Source organism: Thalassophryne amazonica, chromosome 3, assembly GCF_902500255.1.
Source record: "Thalassophryne amazonica chromosome 3, fThaAma1.1, whole genome shotgun sequence".
Classification (NCBI taxonomy): Eukaryota; Metazoa; Chordata; class Actinopteri; order Batrachoidiformes; family Batrachoididae; genus Thalassophryne; species Thalassophryne amazonica.
Window position 1 is genome coordinate 119,411,866 of NC_047105.1, and position 21,479 is coordinate 119,433,344.

Here is a 21,479-nt window from a genome sequence, read left to right on the forward strand (position 1 = left end):
GAACATCACCTCATGTTGCAGCAGGATAATGCACGTCCCCATGTTGCAAGGATCTGTACACAATTCTTGGAAGCTGAAAATGTCCCAGTCTTGCATGGCCGGCATACTCACCGGACATGTCACCCATTGAGCATGTTTGGAATGCTCTGGACCGGCGTATACAACAGCGTGTACCAGTTCCTGCCAATATCCAGCAACTTCGCACAGCCATTGAAGAGGAGTGGACCAACATTCCACAGGCCACAATTGACAACCTGATCAACTCTATGCGAAGGAGATGTGTTGCACTGCATGAGGCAAATGGTGGTCACACCAGATACTGACTGGTATCCCCCCCAATAAAACAAAACTGCACCTTTCAGAGTGGCCTTTTATTGTGGACAGTCTAAGGCACACCTGTGCACTAATCACGGTGTCTAATCAGCATCTTGGTATGGCACAACTGTGAGGTGGGATGGATTATCTCAGCAAAGGAGAAGTGCTCACTATCACAGATTTAGACTGGTTTGTGAACAATATTTGAGGGAAATGGTGATATTGTGTATGTGGAAAAAGTTTGAGATCTTTGAGTTCATCTCATACAAAATGGAAGCAAAACCAAAAGTGTTGCGTTTATATTTTTGTTGAGTGTAGGTCAAAGAGATTCAGATAACGTATTGAGTCAGTCAATGAACCATATTCACAATCAATACTTGGACTTGACTCAGATTTTAATATTGTGCAATGTTTCCCTTTTGACGTAGAACCCCCCCCCCAAAAAGCCAAAACACTCACCTTCTGACATCACAAAGACATTCAATACTCAGTCCTCTGCCCTATGTCGTGCTCTCCCAGTGTCTGTTACCTCTGCCAAAAAGGCATTATCCCTCTCTGGATCGCCACCTTATTGTGGTGGAGGGGTTTGTTTGTTCCAGTAATCCTGGGAACTGTGTTGTCCGGAGCATTAGCTCCTGGTAGGGTCACCCTTGGCAAACTAGTCCCAGATGAGGAGACAAACAAAGGGCACTTCCATAAGACTCTTTATGATGTACACAGTTAAGGACAGACTGAGTCAGGGGTGAGTGTCTGGTGGCCAGGTCTACAACCATGGCGCTCAGTTGGACTCAGCCCGAAAAAACCATCAATAACAAGTTCATCAGGCAGAGACGTGGTCCAAAAAACAAGCAGGTAGTCATGAAAACACAGAGAGGCAAGCAGGACAAGAAAAAACACTAGAAACAAGGCTGGATGTGAAAGCATGGAGCACAACAATCTGGCAGGGAACAGGTGAACAAGGTGAGCCTAAAATATAGGATGGTGATGGGCAGAAGATGAGGAATAGGTGTGAGGGAAAGCTCCAGGTCATGGGAGTGGAAAGACAGAGGGACACGCCCACCACCAAGCACCAAGTGACAGACAAGAGAAACAGAGACAAAAAACCCCAAGCAGAACAAGACAGACATCCTGAATGATCCCGTCCTTTGTCGCCAAAGGTTCTGTTGTGTTTAACAGAACATGTGTGAGAGTCTCCAGGAGAAAAAGAATGAGTCTTTGGAAAGAATGACAACTTTAATACAATGTGTACAATAAGTACAACCACACTGTACACCTGCTGCTCACTCATCAGGCCACCAACACCATCAGGGTGAAAAACTCAGAACCAGCCTCTTTTATCCCCTTGAGGCGAGTGCCCCCTGCTGGTCTCTTTCAGACACCACAGTCGTTATTGCCCAAAGTGGAGGAATTTAAATATCTCAGGGTCTTGTTCACAAATGGGGGGTAAATTGGAGTGTAAGATCGATAGATGGATTGGGGCGGCGTCTGATGTTTTACGGACCCTGTACCGGACCACTGTGGTGAAGAAATTTTGATTAAACTTGGCAAGTACCTTGGTACTTTACATGGGAAGACTTGAATTGACTTTCGTTCAGATTGTCAGATTGGGGAGATGATGGTCTTGTGGTTATGCGTTGGGCTTCAGACCAGAGGATCCTCAGTTCAAACCACAGCGAGACCAGCAAATCACTAAGAGCCCTTAGGCAATGTCCTTAGTCCTCTAATTGCTAGAGGATTAGCAGCACCCTGACACTGGTGTGTGAATGGGTGAATGTGAGGCATCTGTTGGTGCAGCAGTTTATTTAATCAAGTGGAAAGTGTTTTGGGGAAAGGAAGTGTGGGTTGGTTCTTTTCAGTCAGGTAAATCACTGGGATTTATAATAAAGTGTTCTGACAGAACTGTCTGTAGAGCGTTAGATTTGGGGTGGTTGTGGTGTGAAGTGGAGTTTTATTTAAAACTGATTGTGAGACTGGGATAGGACCCCCAGTTGCCGGCCGCCCGGACCAATTAGGGCCTTGGTAGAAGCTTGCCGGTAAGGTCTCCTATCAGGGCATTGTGACCAATAGACTCCTCATTCACACGTGTATTACTATTTTTTGTGTTGAGACAATGTCTGATACAAGATTGTTTATTGATTTGTGGAACTCATTTACTTCATTTTATTTGAGGGGAGTACAAAAGAGAGTTCAGAAAAAAGAACAAAATAAGATGAATGACCTCCAAAAGGAAATGCAAAACAATGGGAAGTGGCCACAAGATGGAGCCATAACTACCAGACATGAATTTGTTCAAAATCTGTATCAAAAAATACAGTGAGGTTTTGGATGATGAGAGAGCCAAAAGAAAAGTACCTGAACAAAACAAGAATTTGGTTAAAAGAAAAACAAGAAAAGAATTAGAGGAAGTTGAGATAGAACTGGCAAAATACCATCACATGGTAGTTCAGGCAAGAGGGTGCAGGACTTGGGAAGAGGGTACAAAAGCAAAGAAGGTGAGAGAGAGAAAAAGGAGGAAGAGAATAAGCAACAATTGTCTGAGGAAACAACTGCAATTAAAGACAATAAAAAGGACAGTTCAGAGATAAAACAAGAAAAATCAGATTATTAACCTCCACAAAATCCTCCTGTAGGATTATACCCATCATTGCAGGACATGGGGGACAGTCTGGGACCGTCACCCCCGTACACTCTCCCCATGCTTTCAGCGCCAGTACCAGAAAAGCCTGATCCAATACAGGCACCACAGGAGGTCTTCCAGGCCCCATTAGTGGTATTAAAAACAGGAATCTTGGATTTGGGGGAGAGATGTGTTGATGATAACACTGAAGGTGTTTCAGGAGAACAACTCAGACAAACGATGTGCCAATTGAAGGCAGAATTACATGATGAAAGGAGTCAGTCTCCAACAGACACACCTGATAGACTAACTGAGGGGGCTCAACAACCAAAACATAAGGGTAAGAATAAAGGCAAAAAATGATAAATGTGATTCAAATGATGATAAGCGGGACTTTGGAAAGTATGAAGACGATAGTCCTTTTGACCCGGATACCTTAATGAAGGTGTGGGCCAAAAGAAGGGAGAACAGAAGAAAGAAACAAGAGAAGGAGAAAGAGAAGTGGTTAAGGAAGTGTGGAGTTGACCTACGGACAGAGACTTTAGAAAGAAAGATGATAGACCCTCTTGTGGCTGGGAAAGACCTGTGCAGCATGAAGAGGAGGAGCAAAAATATGGGAGATGGCGAGGGGGAGTATTTGAAGACATGGAAGACAAGGAATATGCTGCTTATCCAGGAGCGCCTCCCACCTTTGAGGGACAGAGCAGGCCCCGGGATTAGAGCAGTGGAAAACATGACACAAAATATGAATTTGTTTTGGGAGACATACGGGCACTGGTGGCAGCATGCATATCTGCAGGAGATCTGTATGTTGTGGAGCAGGCAGCTGAGACAACAACTGGGCCACATGAAATGCCATTTGATAAAGTACGAAAGGATTTTAATAAGGCTTTGCTTGGACATTTTCCAATGAAAGTTCCTGAAGGTCGAAATACGACCTATACTCTGAAACCAGGAGAAGAAGCCGATGTGTATTATCACAGGGCTGTAGATGATTGGGCAGACATGATGGGAATACATCCTGAGGGTCCAAACACTGGTAATCAGATGCTGTTTAGACAGGTTGTGTTGGCAGGGCTGCCACCATCGGTTCGGGAAAAACTTTTAAAGGTACCTGGACAATCTTGCATGGAAATGGCTCGTTGGAAAACACGTGACTCATTTCCTCCAAGCCTATGCAGGGAAACAGAAAGGACAGGATGATGAAAAAAGACCTCAGATAACTGAGGTCAAAAGGGGGAATTGAAGATATATTATGGTTATAATTATACTTGCTTGTGCTAAGGCTAGCGGTTTATTTTCACATTATCTGTTTGAACTACGAGGTCTGTTAGAAAAGTATCGGACCTTTTTATTTTTTTCAAAAACCATATGGATTTGAATCACTTGTGATTGCATCAGACAAGCTTAAACCTTCATGCGCATGCGTGAGTTTTTTCATGCCTGTCGGTTGCGTCATTCGCCTGTGAGCAGGCTTTGAGTGAGCACTGGTCCACCCCTCTCGTCTGATTTTTATTGTGAATAAATGTCTGAATGATCTGGAGCTTTGCTGCATCAATTTTTTTCCAGAAACTGTGAGAGACCTCCAGGTGGACACCGTTCGGAAAATTAATATGGCTTTCAGGGACGATTTTATGGGGATTATACAGATTAAGGAATGTTACTGCCGCTTTAAGGACGGCCCACAACTGCTGAGAGCGCGGCGCGCTCCCAGTGCCGATCGACATGCTCAGACCCCGCTGAAACAACCACATCATTTCCAACGTGAAGGCTTTGTTGATCCGGGACCTTGTCTGACTTTCACAAAAAGGCAGAAGGAGTGGACGTCAGCACTTTTTCGGCACATTCCACTGTTACAGGAGTTTTTTTCATGGAAAGAAAAGCGGAGGGACGCGCCACGGAGCCGTTCATTACGCGGGACAAAACCACCTCGGTGTTGGTCTCACAGGACGGAATTGAGGTGGCTTTCAGATGGATTCCGGTTGCTTTTCAGTCGTGTGATTATCCGATTGTGATTGTGCATGAGCTGGACATGCCCTAACATGTCGTGGAAGGCTTCATCACGGCATTGCTTTGCGCCATGCAGCTCCACCGCGATGCGCGGAACTCCTCCGCACGTCTGTCTTAATGTGCTGAAAAAGTGCTGAAGTCCACGTCTTTTCACAATTCCCGTGCTAGTCAGATGACATACCGGATCAAGACAGCGTCCAGTTTAGAAATGAATGGCACATTCCACTGTTACAGGAGTTTTTGTCATGGAAAGAGGAGCGGCTCCACCACGCGTCATGGTGGAGCCGCATGGCGCAAAGCAACGCCATGATGAAGCCTTCCAGGACATGGTGGGGCATGTCCAGCTCATGCACAATCACAATCGGATAATCACACGACTGAAAAGCAACCGGAATTCCATGAAAAAAACTCCTGTAACAGTGGAATGTGCCGAAAAAGTGCTGATGTCCACTCCTTCTGCCTTTTTGTGAAAGTCAGACGAGGTCCCGGATAAAAAAAGCCTTCACGTTGGAAATGATCTGGTTGTTTCAGCGGGGTCTGAGCATGTCAATCAGCGCTGGGAGCGTGCCACGTTCTCAGCAGTTGTGGGCCGTCCTTAAAGCGGCAGTAACACTCCTAAATCTGTATAATCCCCATAAAATTGTCCCTGAAAGCCATATTAATTTTCCGAACGGTGTCCACCTGGAGGTCTCTCACAGTTTCTGGAAAAAATTGATGCAGCAAAGCTCCAAATCATTCAGACATTTATTCTCAATAAAAATCCGACGCAAGGGGTGGACCAGTGCTCACGCAAAGCCTGCTCACAGGCGAATGACGCAACCGACAGGGGTGAAAAAACTCACGCATGCGCACGAAGGTTCAAGCTTGTCTGATGCAATCACACGTGATTCAAATCCATATGGTTTTTGAAAAAAATAAAAAGGTCCGATACTTTTCTAACAGACCTCGTAGTTTTGTTATGTTTTCTCATTTTTTATGTAACCATTGTTGAAGTGCTGTGACCTGATGTGACTTTTATTCCTGTTGCTATGCTGTTGCTAAGTAGATATGCTGAGAGAACAGTTCATTGTGTAAAATATGTTTGTGATACAGGAATGTGAAACTGAGACACTGGAGAGTAGATTAGAGAATTGTTGATTTCAGTTAGCAAGGTCAGATAAAACTGCGAGTCATGTGAATACCTGTTGAGCGCACACATATCTCTTTTCTTAGGTAATGCTGGAGAAAGGTGGGAAAACGGGGCTTGTCAATAAGGCTGCCCAGAAGACAACAGGACAACAACTAAGATAGTCACGCAATGTCAGTTCAGGGAGGGATGAAGAATTGTACAAAAGAAAGGTAGAAGCGAAAAGCGAGGTTCTTTACTGGGCTATAGATTTACTCTGTCAAGGCCTGTATTGAATCTGGTCTGAATCCTAGTCTTCTCTTCTCATTAAACAAACACGCAGGGGCGACCGAGGTAAATTGTTTGATATTTACATGTTGCTGTTTTGGGTTCAAAGTTGTGTGATACTGTGGTAAAAAGTTCTGCTCCAACACTTGTACGTGTTGAAAGCAGTTGTTGAATTTCTGTGAAATGTCACACAATGGTAGCACACTCCAGAATGCTGTGCATGAAAGAAACTTGTCTTCAGAAACAAGTGTTCTTCAGTCAGGTCAAGAAAGGACAAGGAGTACCATTGTAAGGACACTTGAGAGCAGCAACGTTGATGATAACAGATGCATGGGAAACACCCAAGAGAGGACCACCTAAAGATTCCAGGTATGACTGGAGAGCTTGGAAAAAACAGTAATAATAAGAAAAACTGAAAATATTGTCAAAACAGCAAGCAACTACTTTCAGACCTGCCTCCAAAGCACAAGAACACACATTGCCTGGTCATGGATATGAAGAAGTGGATAGGTTCTTCTCATAACTACAAAATACTGAAATGACCTACATTACCATTCATCCCATTCAAAGCTAATACACCAACATGGCGGCAAAGTAGAGGTGGAGGGGTGCTGTAAAGCCTCAACCTGAGTCTTTTCAAACTAACAGCCACAGAAGAAATGTGCTGACGCCACTGTTGAAAAGCAAGACTGATGTTGACTGTGGTGTTAGAGCTTCATCTGCCCTTTTTCTACTGCTCCCTTTCTCCAAAATGTTTTCTTTTTGTTACTAAATGTTGCAGCTAGCTTGTTGGATTTGGTGAATGTGTAGTCTTTTTTTTTTTTTTTTTTTTTTTTTTTTCTGGAGACAACGTTAACAACTACTGAAATCACAAAACACATGCGACCACAAGCTAGCTTGAGCAGAGCTGTGATGTCGACTGGTGAAATGCAACGTTTGTGTGAAATTCTCTGGTACAGTGAGGCAAATAAGTATTTGATCCAGTCGATTTTGCAGGTTTTCCCACCTACAAAGAATGGAGAGGTATGTAATTGTTATCATAGGTACATTTCAACTGTGAGAGACAATCTAAAAAAAATTCAGAAATTCACACTATGATTTTTAAATAATTTGTATTTTATTGCATGAAATAAGTATTTGATCACCAATCAACCAGCATGAATTCTGGCTGTCACAGACTTATTAACTTTTGCTGAAACGAAGATGGTCTGACAGCTAAAAATCAACTTGTAGTTGTGTCCTTTGCCCTTATGGGCAATATACTTGTACTTGTTCTTAAATAGGTAATATATTTTTGGTAAACCAGTTGAATTAAAGCTAAAATATACACCGCAAACACATCTCTATTTCACTTCAACACCATTGTGGTAGTGCATACAGACGAAATTACAAAAAATTGTCACTGTCAAATTGCTTATGGACCAGATTGTGGCTGTGTTTATTGAGTCAGGTAATTATTTTGTGTGTGTGTGTATATATATATATATAAACACCTGAATAGATCCTTGTCATTTAGCGTGCAATTTTGGTACTATACGATTCGTGCTATTGCACGGTGTGACCACCACTTACACTAGTAGCGATGGAGCTTAGCTTAAAACCAAACATGGCGGGAGCTGCTCATTCTTCTAATACACACACAAAAAACCATCCAGTATGCCGTAAGCCATCTGTAGGCATTTGCAGTATTCACTGGGACATCTCTAGGTGAAGTGGAACCACTGTCAGATGAAGAACTCGACACATTTCTGTTGCAGTTTTTTGCTGGACTGAGAAAAGCAGACGGCGGTCTGTACACGATGCCAGCATCAGTGATGGACTACATCGTCAGGACTGTTTTTGAACTATCTGACTGGGCAAGACTGAGAACAATTTTGGATTGGATTCCTATTTGAAATTCATGTTGGACTGTCTGTTTTGAACCTGTTGATGTCAAAGGACCAGTGACACGCACCAAAATGTATGTCCCTTTCTCTTGTTTATAAATTAATAAAATATGAAATGACAAGGATCTGTTTTAGCACTTACAGTGGGGAAAATAAGTATTTGATCCCCTGTCAGTTTTGCAGGTTTTCCCACCAACAAAGAATGGAGAGGTCTGTAATTTTTATCGTAGGTACACTTATTTAAGTATTTGACCCCCTACCTGTTAATTTTTCTTTAAGAAGCCCACTTATTCTGCACTCTTTACCTGTATTAATTGCACCTGTTTGAACTTGTTACCTGTATAAAAGGCACCTGTTCACACACTCAGTCAATCACACTCCAACCTGTCCACCATAGCCAAGACCAAAGAACTGTCTAAGGACACCAGGGACAAAATTGTAGACCTGCACAAGGCTGGGATGGGCTACAGGACAACAGGCAAGCAGCTTGGTAGAAGACAACAACTGTTATGATTATTTATTAGAAAGTGGAAGAAACACAAGATGAGTGTCAATCTCCCTCGGTCTGGGATTCCATGCAAGATCTCACTTTGTGGGGTAAGGATGATTCTGAGAAAGCTCAGAACTACACAGGAGGACCTGGTCAATGACCTGAAGAGAGCTGGGACCACAGTCACAAAGATTACATTAGTAACACATGATGCTGTCATGGTTTAAAATCCTGCAGGGCAGCAAGGTCCCCCTGCTCAAGCCAGCATGTCCAGGCCCGTTTGAAGTTCACCAGTGACCATCTGGATGATTCAGAGGAGGCATGGGAGAAGGTTATGTGGTCAGATGAGACCAGAATAGCGCTTTTTGGAATCAACTCCACTTACCATGTTCAGAGGATGAGAACAACCCCAAGAAAACCATCCCAACCGTGAAGCATGGGGGTGGAAACATCATACTCTGGGGGTGCTCTTCTGCAAAGGGGACAGGACGACTGCACCGTATTGAAGGGAGGATGGATGGGGTCATGTATTGCGAGATTTTGGCAAACAGCCTCCTTCCCTCAGTAAGAGCATTGAAGATGAGTCATGGCTGTGTCTTCCAGCATGGCAATGACGCCAAACACACAGCCAGGGTAAGGAGGGGCTAAGTAAGAAGCATTTCAAGGTCCTGGAGTGGTCTGGCCAGTCTCCAGACCTGAACTCAACAGAAAATCTTTGGAGGGAGCTGAAACTCCAAACCTGAAAGATTTGGAGAAGATCTGTATGAAGGAGTGGACCAAATCCCTGCTGCAGTGTGTGAAAACTTGGTTAAGAACTACAGGAAACATCTTACCTCTGTAATGGCAGATTTCAGCTCTAGTGCAAATTCAAAGTAACATACAGTAACTTTAATCTGAGCCTCAGACAGCTGATCGGACGCTTTAACGCCACGAGATGGAGCGCAAATGCAAACTAACACACAGTAACTTTAATCTGAGCTTCAGAGAGCTGATCGGACGCTTTAACGTCGCGAGACAGAGTGCAAATGCAAACTAATGCACAGTAACTTTAGTCTGAGCCTCAGAGAGCTTATTGGACACTTTAACACTACGAGATAGAGTGTAAATGTAAACTAACGCACAGTAACTTTAGTCTGAGCCTCAGAGAGCTGATCGAACAATTTAACACTGTGAGATAGAGTGTAAATGTAAACTAACGCACAGTAACTTTAGTCTGAGCCTCAGAGAGCTGATCGAACACTTTAACACTGTGAGATAGAGTGTAAATGTAAACTAACGCACAGTAACTTTAGTCTGAACCTCAGAGAGCTGATCGAACACTTTAACACTGCGAGACAGAGTGTAAATGTAAACTAACGCAGAGTAACTTTAGTCTGAGCCTCAGAGAGCTGATCGAACACTTTAACACTGCGAGACAGAGTGTAAATGTAAACTAACGCACAGTAACTTTAGTCTGAGCCTCAGAGAGCTTATTGGACACTTTAACACTGCGAGATAGAGTGTAACTCTAAACCCTTTCTTCATTAAATGTTTGTCATTGGTGTTGGATGGATTTACTCTGCAGCATGTTTATTCTTTATTTTTGAAAAGTCGTGTGGTTTTTATTTCATTTTAAACATTGTAGTTTCATCTTTTGTTATCAACAATAATACATATTAACTTCGTCTTCGTGTTTCTGAACACTGACGTCATTTCGTCCTGGGTCATGGGAATAACGCCGCCAAATCAATACTTGTCTTCGAACCTCCGACTTTTGTTCCTGATTTCGTCCTCGTCTACTCTTTGTCATGGAAAAAAAAAATGGTCGTTGACAAACATATTTCATTTCGTGTGATGAAATTAACACAATTCACCTTTGACCTTTGCTCTTTTCTTCACCTTCATAGTTACCAGTTGGTTGATCGCCGTCTGCCAGACACCTATGTGTGTTTTCGTTGTGGGTGAGGCGGTCACCACATCAGGGACTGTCCCACCCATCAGGTAAGAACACAGTCAGCGCCCCTCACACAAATTCATCCTCAACTCCACCAAATGTGCAAGTTGTTCATCAGAGAAAAATCTGAAATTTCCAACAATATTTCACAGTAATTCTCATCCTGTGGTCATTCTGATAAATGCCTCAAAAGTGCTGCTGTGCAGCGACTCATCCAATAAACACACCGTGGATCGATGTTTCACACATTCATGCTGAGCACTGAAGCCACGCCCTCTTTGTGTTCTCTTGGAGCAGGATGAAAGTTTTCGGCCGCTGAAGAGGATGAAGAGGAGCTGAGGCATCCCTCGTTCCTTCATGATGGAGGTGGATGATCCCAGTGTGGAAGGAGCCCTGGTGATCACCACGGGGGAATTCGTGGTTTCCGCCATACATGTGTGAGTGACAACAAAAGAGTCAGGATGTGTGTTTGTGTGTGCAAATCACTGTTTCTTCTGCTTGATGGAAAACTTCCTGGAGCTGAAAGAATATTGTCAAACAACATAAAATCAATCACTGACTGTTTTGGTAATTGATGAATTATTTATTCAGAAACAATTCCAAACGGTTAAATGGTCCTTCATGTGAGCATTTGTTCCTTTTTGTTTGATTTGAACTGGTTGGAGCAGATTTAATCTGTTCATACTGAGGACACACGGATTTAAACTCTAAAGCAGCAGCACAATGTCTTCAAGGGGCTTTAATCTGCTCCTTTATTTGCTTCCTGGAGACCAGAGATGATCTTTGGCCTAAATGTTTGTCAGCAGTCAGTAGTTCTGCTCTGATTCTGCACAAACACACAGACAGAAATTGGCGAGGTTGTCACATCAAATGTGTTCGCTCGTCACGACAGACAGAACTTAATCATAGTTTTTATGCACGGCCTGTACAGGGTGTAACACTCACCCAATGAGCCCCCTTTAATTGGAATAAGTGGGTTTACAAAATGGATGAATGTTAGTGTTTTTGTACCTTTTTTGTATCTCGTACATCTGTGCAATTTTCAGGAGTATACAGTGAGGAAAATAAGTATTTCAACACCCTGCGATTTTGCAGGTTCTCCCACTTAGAAATCATGGAGGGGTCTGAAATTTTCATCTTAGGTGCATGTCCACTGTGAGAGACATAATCTAAAAAAAAAAAAAATCCGGAAATCACAATGTATGATTTTTTTTAATAATTTATTTGTATGTTACTGCTGCAAATAAGTATTTGAACACCTGTGAAAATCAATGTTAATATTTGATACAGTAGCCTTTGTTTGCAATTACAGAGGTAAAATGTTTCCTGTAGTTTTTCACCAGGTTTTCACACACTGCAGCAGGGATTTTGGTCCACTCCTCCATACAGATCTTCTCCAAATCTTTCAGGTTTGGAGTTTCAGCTCCCTCCAAAGATTTTCTATTGAGTTCAGGTCTGGAGACTGGCCAGACCACTCCAGGACCTTGAAATGCTTCTTACGGAGCCCCTCCTTAGTTGCCCTGGCTGTGTGTTTGGGGTCATTGTCATGCTGGAAGACCCAGCCATGACCCATCTTCAATGCTCTTACTGAGGGAAGGAGGTTGTTTGCCAAAATCTCACAATACATGACCCCATCCATCCTCCCTTCAATACGGTGCAGTCGTCCTGTCCCCTTTGCAGAAGAGCACCCCCAGAGTATGATATTTCCACCCCTATGCTTCATGGTTGGGATGGTTTTCTTGGGGTTGTTCTCATCCTCTAAACATGGTAAGTGGAGTTGATTCCAAAAAGCTCTATTCTGGTCTCATCTGACCACAAGACCTTCTCCCATGCCTCCTCTGGATCATCCAGATGGTCACCGGTGAACTTCAAACGGGACTGGACATGTGCTGGCTTGAGCAGGGGGACCTTGCTGCCCTGCAGGATTTTAAACCATGACAGCATCATGTGTTACTAATGTAATCTTTGTGACTGTGGTCCCAGCTCTCTTCAGGTCATTGACCAGGTCCTCCTGTGTAGTTCTGAGCTTTCTCAGAATCATCCTTACCCCATAAACTGAGATCTTGCATGGAATCCCAGACCAAAGGAGATTGACAGTCATCTTGTGTTTCTTCCATTTTCTAATAAATAATCATTACAGTTGTTGTCTTCTACCAAGCTGCTTGCCTGTTGTCCTGTAGTCCATCCCAGCCTTGTGCAGGTCAACAGTTTCATCCCTGGTGTCCTTAGACAGCTCTTTGGTCTTGGCTATGGTGGACAGGTTGGAGTGTGATTGACTGAGTGTGTGAACAGGTGTCTTTTATACACGTAACAAGTTCAAATAGGTGCAATTAATACAGTTAAAGAGTGCAGAATAAGAGGACTTCTTAAAGAAAAATTAACAGGTCTGTGAGAGACAGAATTCTTGCTGGTTGGCAGGTGTTGAAATACTTATATTTGCAGCAGTAACATACAAATTATTAAAAAAAAAATCATACATTGTGATTTCCGGATTTTTTTTTTTTTTTTTTTAGATTATGTCTCTCACAGTGGACATGCACCTAAGATGAAAATTTCAGACCCCTCCATGATTTCTAAGTGGAAGAACTTGCAAAATCGCAGGATGTTCAAATACTTATCTTCCTCACTGTAAATAACTTTTTATTTATTTATTTATTTATTTTTTACTAGTTTGGGAGGTCCTGCAACTCCAGTATATTATACTCCACTATACTACCGTGTGACTTGTATACCGAAAAATCTCACATTTGTTATTATTAGTATTAATAATTTTAATGACTATTTATACAGGACATTCTCAGGAATCAGGGCACTAATCTCTACATAAACTCTAATAATAAAAGCATAAAAGTCAATAATGAAAAGTACACAACATCAGTGCACAAAAATCCAACTTGCACTCAGGTGTGACATATATTGGGTTTTTCTCTTCAAGAGGCTTTTTTTCACAGGTGTGACTCATACACTAAAAAATACTCTATGCACATTTTGTGATCTGTGTAATTGCTGCTGTAAAGTCACATGGATGTGCAGCCACTACATCCTGAGTGACAATCCCAAACCCAGATAAGTGAGTAGGTCTGCTTTAGGAAGGGCGTTTGGCATAAAAAAAGTCACAATAAATATGCAAGTCAGGAGTTGATTTTCTTCCCAGTCAAAGCACAGGTTAATAATGACCATCAGCAGTGCACTTGCCCAACAGGGTACAGGTGGAAATTGAGGTACTGCTGGATGATGAAGAAGAAGAAGAAGACGAAGAAGACGAAGAAGAAGAAGAAGAAAATAGAACATGTCCAGAGACAGTGGTGAGAAGGAAAGTGAGAAGGGTGGAAGTTGGGACTTTGAATGTTGGCAGTATGACTGGTAAATGGAGAGAATTGGCTCATGTGATGGAAAGGAGAAAGGTTCAGGAAAGGTGTTCGCACATTGTGCATACAAGAAACCAAGTGGAAGGGACGTAACGCCAGGAGCATCAGAGGTGGTTTCAAGTTGCTGTATCGTGGTGTGGATGGGAGGAGAAATGGTGTTGGGGTCATTTTAACGGATGATTGCACAAATTCTTTAAGCCCCGTAGAACTGGGAAAGATGTGTTTTGAGGCTCCAACATTTGTAGCAAAGCTGACACCTTTAATGTTATTCTATTCTGGCACTTTGAGCCTATTTACAGTCCTTGGCGTGGCACTTAATTTCACATCTGAAATATCTCCAAACAAAGGATGAGACAAAATTCTGACTTGGTTCTCCAGGACGTTTAATTTGTCTCATGTTTGATGGAACGTTCATTTCCTCCATATACTGTATGTCTGCCATAGCATTGCAACATCCTCTCAAGAACAAAAAAAGCTCCTGTAACTCCTGGACATCTTCAGCTTTAATAATAGGCCAGCTCAATACTTTGTCCATATAAACCATTGCCAGTTTACATTCATTTCCAAAGTAATCTCTCAAAAGACATTTTGCCCTTTCATACCCCTGTTGAGGTGTCATATGCCAGCCCAGTCTCACGTTTTTTTTTTTCGTGCTCCTGTCATGAAATGAGTCAAATTTTTGTGACTTTTTTTTTAACTCACTATTACTAACCCTACTCCTACCCCCAACCCTAACCTTAACCATAACCTAATCCTCCTCCTACCCCCAACCCTAACCTTAATCATAACCTAATCCTACTCCTACCCCAACCCTAACCTTAATCATAACCTAATCCTACTCCTACCCCCAACCCTAACCTTAATCATAACCTAATCCTACTCCTACCCCCAACCCTAACCTTAATCATAACCTAATCCTACTCCTACCCCCAACCCTAACCTTAATCATAACCTAATCCTACTCGTACCCCCAACCCCAACCTTAATCATAACCTAATCCTACTCCTACCCCCAACCATAACCTTAATCATAACCTAACCTTACTCCTACCCTAACCATAATCATAACCTAACCTTACTCCTACCCCAACCCTAACCTTAATCATAACCTAACCTTACTCCTACCCCCAACCCTAACCATAACCACCCCGACCCCCCTGCTTCACTTTTAATTTCGTGCAGCCATCACAAAATGAATTAGAATGAATTTGTGCTGCTGTGACTAAAATGAGGTGCTTTTCATCACAATATCACAAACCACTAGATTAACATATATTTCGTGCTGCTGAATCATGACTTGCTGTGAGACCAGGTTGCATATGCAGACAACTTCTTCCTACTTGGCTTACTACTTCTTACTGTTTTGGCTGCCCCCTGGTGTATTGTTCAAGGAAATACAAACAGTGCTAGTTTTCTTCTCCACACAATGTTCAAAAGCTCTAATAATAGGGAGGGGTGTTATTTCAGAAAATTTGGAAATCTATAAATGTTTGCATGGAATATGGAAATATACACAGAATAAACCATAGCAGGATAAAGTTTGGGTCATTTGGTTCCAAAAACCCATATGGACAGAATGTTTGAAAATTTCAAGTAACGCGTGAGTCGTATATGTGCTGTTGATGTAGAAAACCACTCTGTTGCTTATAATTAGTTCATTGTGGCCATGTCATTCTTTACATGTGATGATTATACTCAACTGATGTTCCTGAAATAAAAACTACATAGATTTTGTTTGTTACAATTGACCATATGTACTGAAATTAGTTTTTTTTTTTTTTTTTGTCATTTACTCTTAAAAAAAGGCTTTTTGTTACTATAGACGTTGAATATAAAAGTTGGGGTCAAGCAACATTTGGAGCCAAATTTCAAGTCTCTAGGTGCAGCGGTTCTCAAGATATGACATTTTCGTCAATATTTTTGGCTATTTTTGAACCCGATATCTTCACTGTCTCCGTCCATATGGGTTTTTGGAACCAAATGACCCAAAATTTATCCTGCTATGGTTTATTCCGTGTATATTTCCATATTCCATGCAAACATTTATAGATTTCCAATTTTTTTGAAATAACACCCCTCCCTACTAATAAAGGAAATAAACTCCAATGGATCTCCATCAAATGGTGACATGTCTCTTTGTGGTAAGGCATTTGACATGTGTTGTTGTACGAGCATGGCATTTATTTCAGTTTGCTTTTGCCTGAGCTCACACATTGCATCCTGAGATATTGTAATTTGCACTGTTGAAATGCTTTGTTGTATATAATGTCCATGATCCTTCGTTGCAGTGACAGATTCAAAGTGTCTGGCCGTAGAAGCTGTAAACACATATGAGGATTGAGGCCTTTGAATTGTTTGTTGGTTCAGATCACCATCCAATACCTCTGTGACTCCATAAGGCTGACGTTTCTCCTTTCAGAATGTCCCACTGTTTATCTTTGGTCTTACATCCTGTATGTATAAGAAAGATGGCACTTTTGAAAGTTGTTCCAGAGTTGAAAGCTTTTCCTTTGGTACAAATTCATTCACCTTTGGGTTTGTGTCTTTTGTTCCTTTAGACCTTTGGTTATGTAGGAGTTCATTCCATCTGAACAAGCCTTGCCGCCAACATCACTGCAGCATGGATAATCTTGCAGCAGCAACAGCAATTTATGTGTCAAGCTCCATTTTATTCAGTCTCTCTTCTTGAGCCTTCAATTCATGCTTGTTTCAGAGCAGCAGTTCGCTCCATCAGTGCTGCTTTCTCAACTTTTGCATTCAGAAGTGCTGAAGAAATACTAGACACAGATGTACTAGAATGACTTTTCCTGCTTGACCTTTTACTTGATATATTAGATATACTGTCACCAGGAGCAACATCATCGTCAATCACAGGTTCAGCGTTTGCACTTTCACCCTCATCATCACATAAAATCCCTTGTTTCTTTAAGAAGATGAATGTTTCTTCCATAAAAGCATCATTACCAACCAGCCTTTTAAAAAATGAAACCAGGCTTTTTGCTTTCTTTCCTCTTCCTCGTGAAGAGGAAATCCAGTGCGTTATGAGCTTCAGCAGCACTTTGACACAAACTGTGAAGTAAAAACCTCCAGAAGTTTTTTTCTCCTCATGTTTACCTGCTTGCCTTTCCTACTATCTCATTCATTTTTCTCTTTTTTAGTTTATTTTAATTTGCTCATGCTGGGGTACTGAAAAAGGGGGTGTGGTGTTAAAAAGCAGAAGCACCTGGTTGCTGACTGGTTTGACCAGCTGTGCAGAGACCTTGATTAGCTTTGTCAGGGAAAAGTTTGAGAGGAGAACCTCAGGCGAGAGGAGCAGAGACACCACCGGTATGGTTTTTACTTCTAATTATCTTTTTTTTTTCAACAGATTGTGGGGCTTGTTTTGTTTGTGGGTATTGCATTTATTGGTGGCATGATTTATGTGGTAGTAGGAAAAATTAAGTACATTTTTGGGGAAGAGTTGCAAACATGAGTGAATATTCAAAGTAAAGGAGTAAAGGTGTGTATGTTATTTTGTAAATTGATTAAATCTTAAATATGTCATTGATTAAAAACTAAATTTGAACTGTAAAAAGTGATAGTTTAATGAAAATAATTTTGCAAATAATGAGACTCAAGCATGAGCAAATGTGGAAAATTTGATTATTTTATATTGTTCTTTTATCTTTCCTTTCTCTTCCTTTCTTTGGTCAGGTTAACAACCTGCTGTCGCTTGCAAACTGAAAATAAAAGACAGACTGAATGGTCACCAGTGTTGTGAAAGTGTAGTGACACGGACCCACAACAGGGGGCGTAAATGAACGGACAATGAAAGAGTCAACTATGAACACTTTACTGTTGTGAAAAGCACAACCAAACACAGCAGATTACAGAATATGTACAATAGTCAATTGGCAAAGGTGACGTGTGGGCAGACTCGAGGATAGAGGACGTCTGTCCTGAGAAGAACCGGAACCACACGATTTCCTCCGCCACCGAACCTGGAGAATACTGGAGCCGCCAAATCCCGAACACCCCAGGTGGCCACTGTCTCCGCATGTCGGATCTGGTACTGCTGGCGAGGAGCAGAGACAATCAGATGTGGGTGTGTGAACACCCAGTAACAACAACGGTGGGAATTCCACCTCCACCTCTAACACACACTCGTGCAGCGTCTGTCTATTCACTTATCTGAATCTGCAGGCTGAGAAGGTTACCTCCTAAGGTAGACGATATCTCGGCAACAAGGTGGAGATGACGTCCGGTCTTTATGGAGTGGGATGATGAAGTGTAGATGGGTGACAGCTGTCAAGAGATAATGAGTGACAGCTGTCACCCCCGGCTGTGTCCGTGGCGGCTGCGCCCTCTCGTGCCTGAAGCCCGCACTTCAGGCAGGGCGCCCTCTGGTGGTGGGCCAGCAGTACCTCCTCTTCTGGCGGCCCACACAACAACCAGCGTCCGTTTTGCTCCTCTCCTGCCTTTCAAGTAGGCAGTGGTGGAAGAAAAAACACAGAAAACTTGACAGTTGTTAACCGCTTTGGATGGAGATTTTAAGTACCTCTGAAAAACAAAAGCGCTGTTGACACGAGGAACCTGCTTGCAACATGGAGAAGACAGTAAATCAGCTGAAGAAGGAAAGAACCCTCATGAAGAGCAACTTCACCAGGCATGTTAACCAAATCATTAAAGGGGCAGATGTCATGGTTGAGGCAGAGCTGAGGGAGGGGTTCCTCACCCTCAAGGACACTTTTGATAAGATTCTCGAAGCCAGTGATGATTACAGAGTTGGGCTCCTGCTTCAAATTCAAAAGTCAGCCAGTGCTTGGTGAGAACCTGCAGAAAGACGTTGAAATGTTTGCCGCTGAAAGTGAAATAAAATTCAAAGAAAAAGACATTATCCAACTGAATCTTTGGTCAAGATATGGACAAAGCAAACTGACGTCTAAAATAAGGGATGGAAAGCAAATTTGCAAAGAGGCTGTTGTTACAAATCTGGAAGGCTATGAAGTTTGTCTGACGCTCCTGGAAAAACGTATGGATGATGCAGACCCTGCAGCAGGTCTGCAATCAACCGCTTCTGCAACGGCTGTTCTTGAAGCTTGAACCAACGAAGCAGTGCTCCCATCCACTGCTTCGTTGGTTCAGTGCTTCACTGCTTTTCAGAAGTGGCAAATCTGCTTCTTAACCCCTCTGAAAGCCATTTAAAAATGTCAATCGTGTGTCACTTTTGTGCTGATTAGTCACTGACTAGGACTCTTGTTTTATTGCAGGCAAGAAACAAGAATCATCCTCTGTTCCATTTGCACAGCTCCAATGCTGCGTGGCTCTTGGCCGAGTAAAGTTAGAGTCCGGCCGGAATTAATAATTTTAAAGTGAATCACCATTTAAATCAAATGACACCTTTTTCCAAACATTGTAATACAAACAATAAACTACAATCGACTAAAATGTTTTTTTCCTTCCAAAATGAGACTTCCTGTGTTCTTTTTGAATTACATTGATGCTAATGGAATGACATTCATGCCATTAAAGTAGACCTGCATTGAAATAAATGTGGTCAGATTTCAGAAAGAAATAGCTGATATGTATTTATAAGACCCTTGTGAATGCAGTAAAGTAAATCTGTAAGCCCAAATTTGTAATTCAGCGGAGAAATCTTCGTTTAAAAATGACAAATTTGCAGCTAAAATTTAGCCCTCCGTGAAAACGGTTTGTACATCTGGATCATTTCCATGATGTCGGGGACAAGATGACGCGCTCCCGCCTTCAGTCCGATCCCGCATTGAAATTGATTTTATCTCTTAGTAATGTTACTGTTATACACATCCTGGTTTCAACATCCAAACGTAAGCTGCAATGAATGCGAGATACAGCTCTGCATGCTCAGATCAGCGGCGACATCAACAGCGGGCGACATTCTTCCCCGACGCCTCGCTTTCATTGCCTCCGATGTGCTTACCGAGTGCATGCGCTCGTTAAATTCCGCCGCGGGCCACTCACACCCCCGTGTCTGCTGTGCAGCCGCAGACACGGCCCTGTCTACTGAAAGGAGGTGCAGCCAACTTGGCACAAGTCCAGAGACTACGCTCGCCGTTTTGATACGGAATGGCAGGTGACACCTGTTGCTCACAAGGACAGACTTCTTGCGGCAAAATCTGCAGCGCCGCACGTCTTGGTAATCGGAGCCGCAGAGCTCCTTGGCTGCTGAGAGAGGTTTATATCTTTTTAATGACTTGAATTCTTTGCGGGTCTCGCCTCCGTACCCCGCGACGGTAACACCGGAGGCGAATGACAGATTTTCAATGCGACACCACTCAATCAAACGGGCGTATGAAAAAGTCCCCAAAAATAATTTTCAAGCACAAATAAAAGAAATGTGTACTCACCAAGTGTACCGCAAGACAATATGAAGTTTTAAAAAAAGTAGGTCCTTCCGTATAAGACAATAAAAAGGTGCAGATGCAAACTGACATAAATCCACAAATTACAGTTGGCGCGCGAAACGCATGCTGGGATAGGGTCTTCTCCCTGACGTCTCGGCAGCGTCCCGGATGTGCTGACAGTTTTGCGGAGGGCTAAATTTTAGCTGTAAATTTCTCATTTTTAAATGAAGATTTCTCCATTGAATGACAGATCTGGGCTTGAAGATTTACTTTACTACATTCAGAAGGATCTTATGTGTAAATATGTCATTTTTTGGTCCAAAGATCTGACTACATTTATTTCAATGCAGGTCTACTTTAATGTCTGAAAGGAAATGCTGTTGACAAAAACTACAGTTTACTTCTATTTATGTCCAGAGATCAAGGATCCAGTGACCAATTTCATATTTATTTACTTTAAGACTCAATAAAATGTTGTTGACATAGAAAACCTATAAAGCCTACTTTTAGTACACAGAAAATTCACAAGAGGTAGTGATAAGGGAATCGATAAGGAATCGGGTTGGTAATCGGAATCGATAATGGCATCAATATCGATAAAATCTTATCAACATCCATCCCTAGGCCTAAATGACATGGTGAGATGCTAAAGAACTTTGCTCATTCATGTCCGCGACATATACATATGGTTTATATTTTAATGTCTTGGTAAAACGGCTGCATTTTCACTCCTTATAAGCATCTGTAAAATTATGTTGATTATGGATTTAGACAGTTGTTTGACTGACGCTGTCACTAACCGACCAAGTGTCTGTTTACGTTTTTACACTTCTCGACCTTTGAACCAACCTGGTCATGCATGCACATTCCCAGAGTGTGAAAAGGCTTATTAACCAACACAAGTACTGGAAGCAGCGAACTGTCAACCACAGCGTGAAGCTCCAACATCCACATCGGACCTCCAGTCCAATCGGGTACCTTAACTCCCATTGATGTGATGATGGCTCCAGGTGATTGCCATTTTGCTTTCTCTCAATGAAGCCATAGTTTTTAATTTTATAGTGACTATGGCATTTAGTCACTCAGCTGGGTGAGGGGAGAGATCT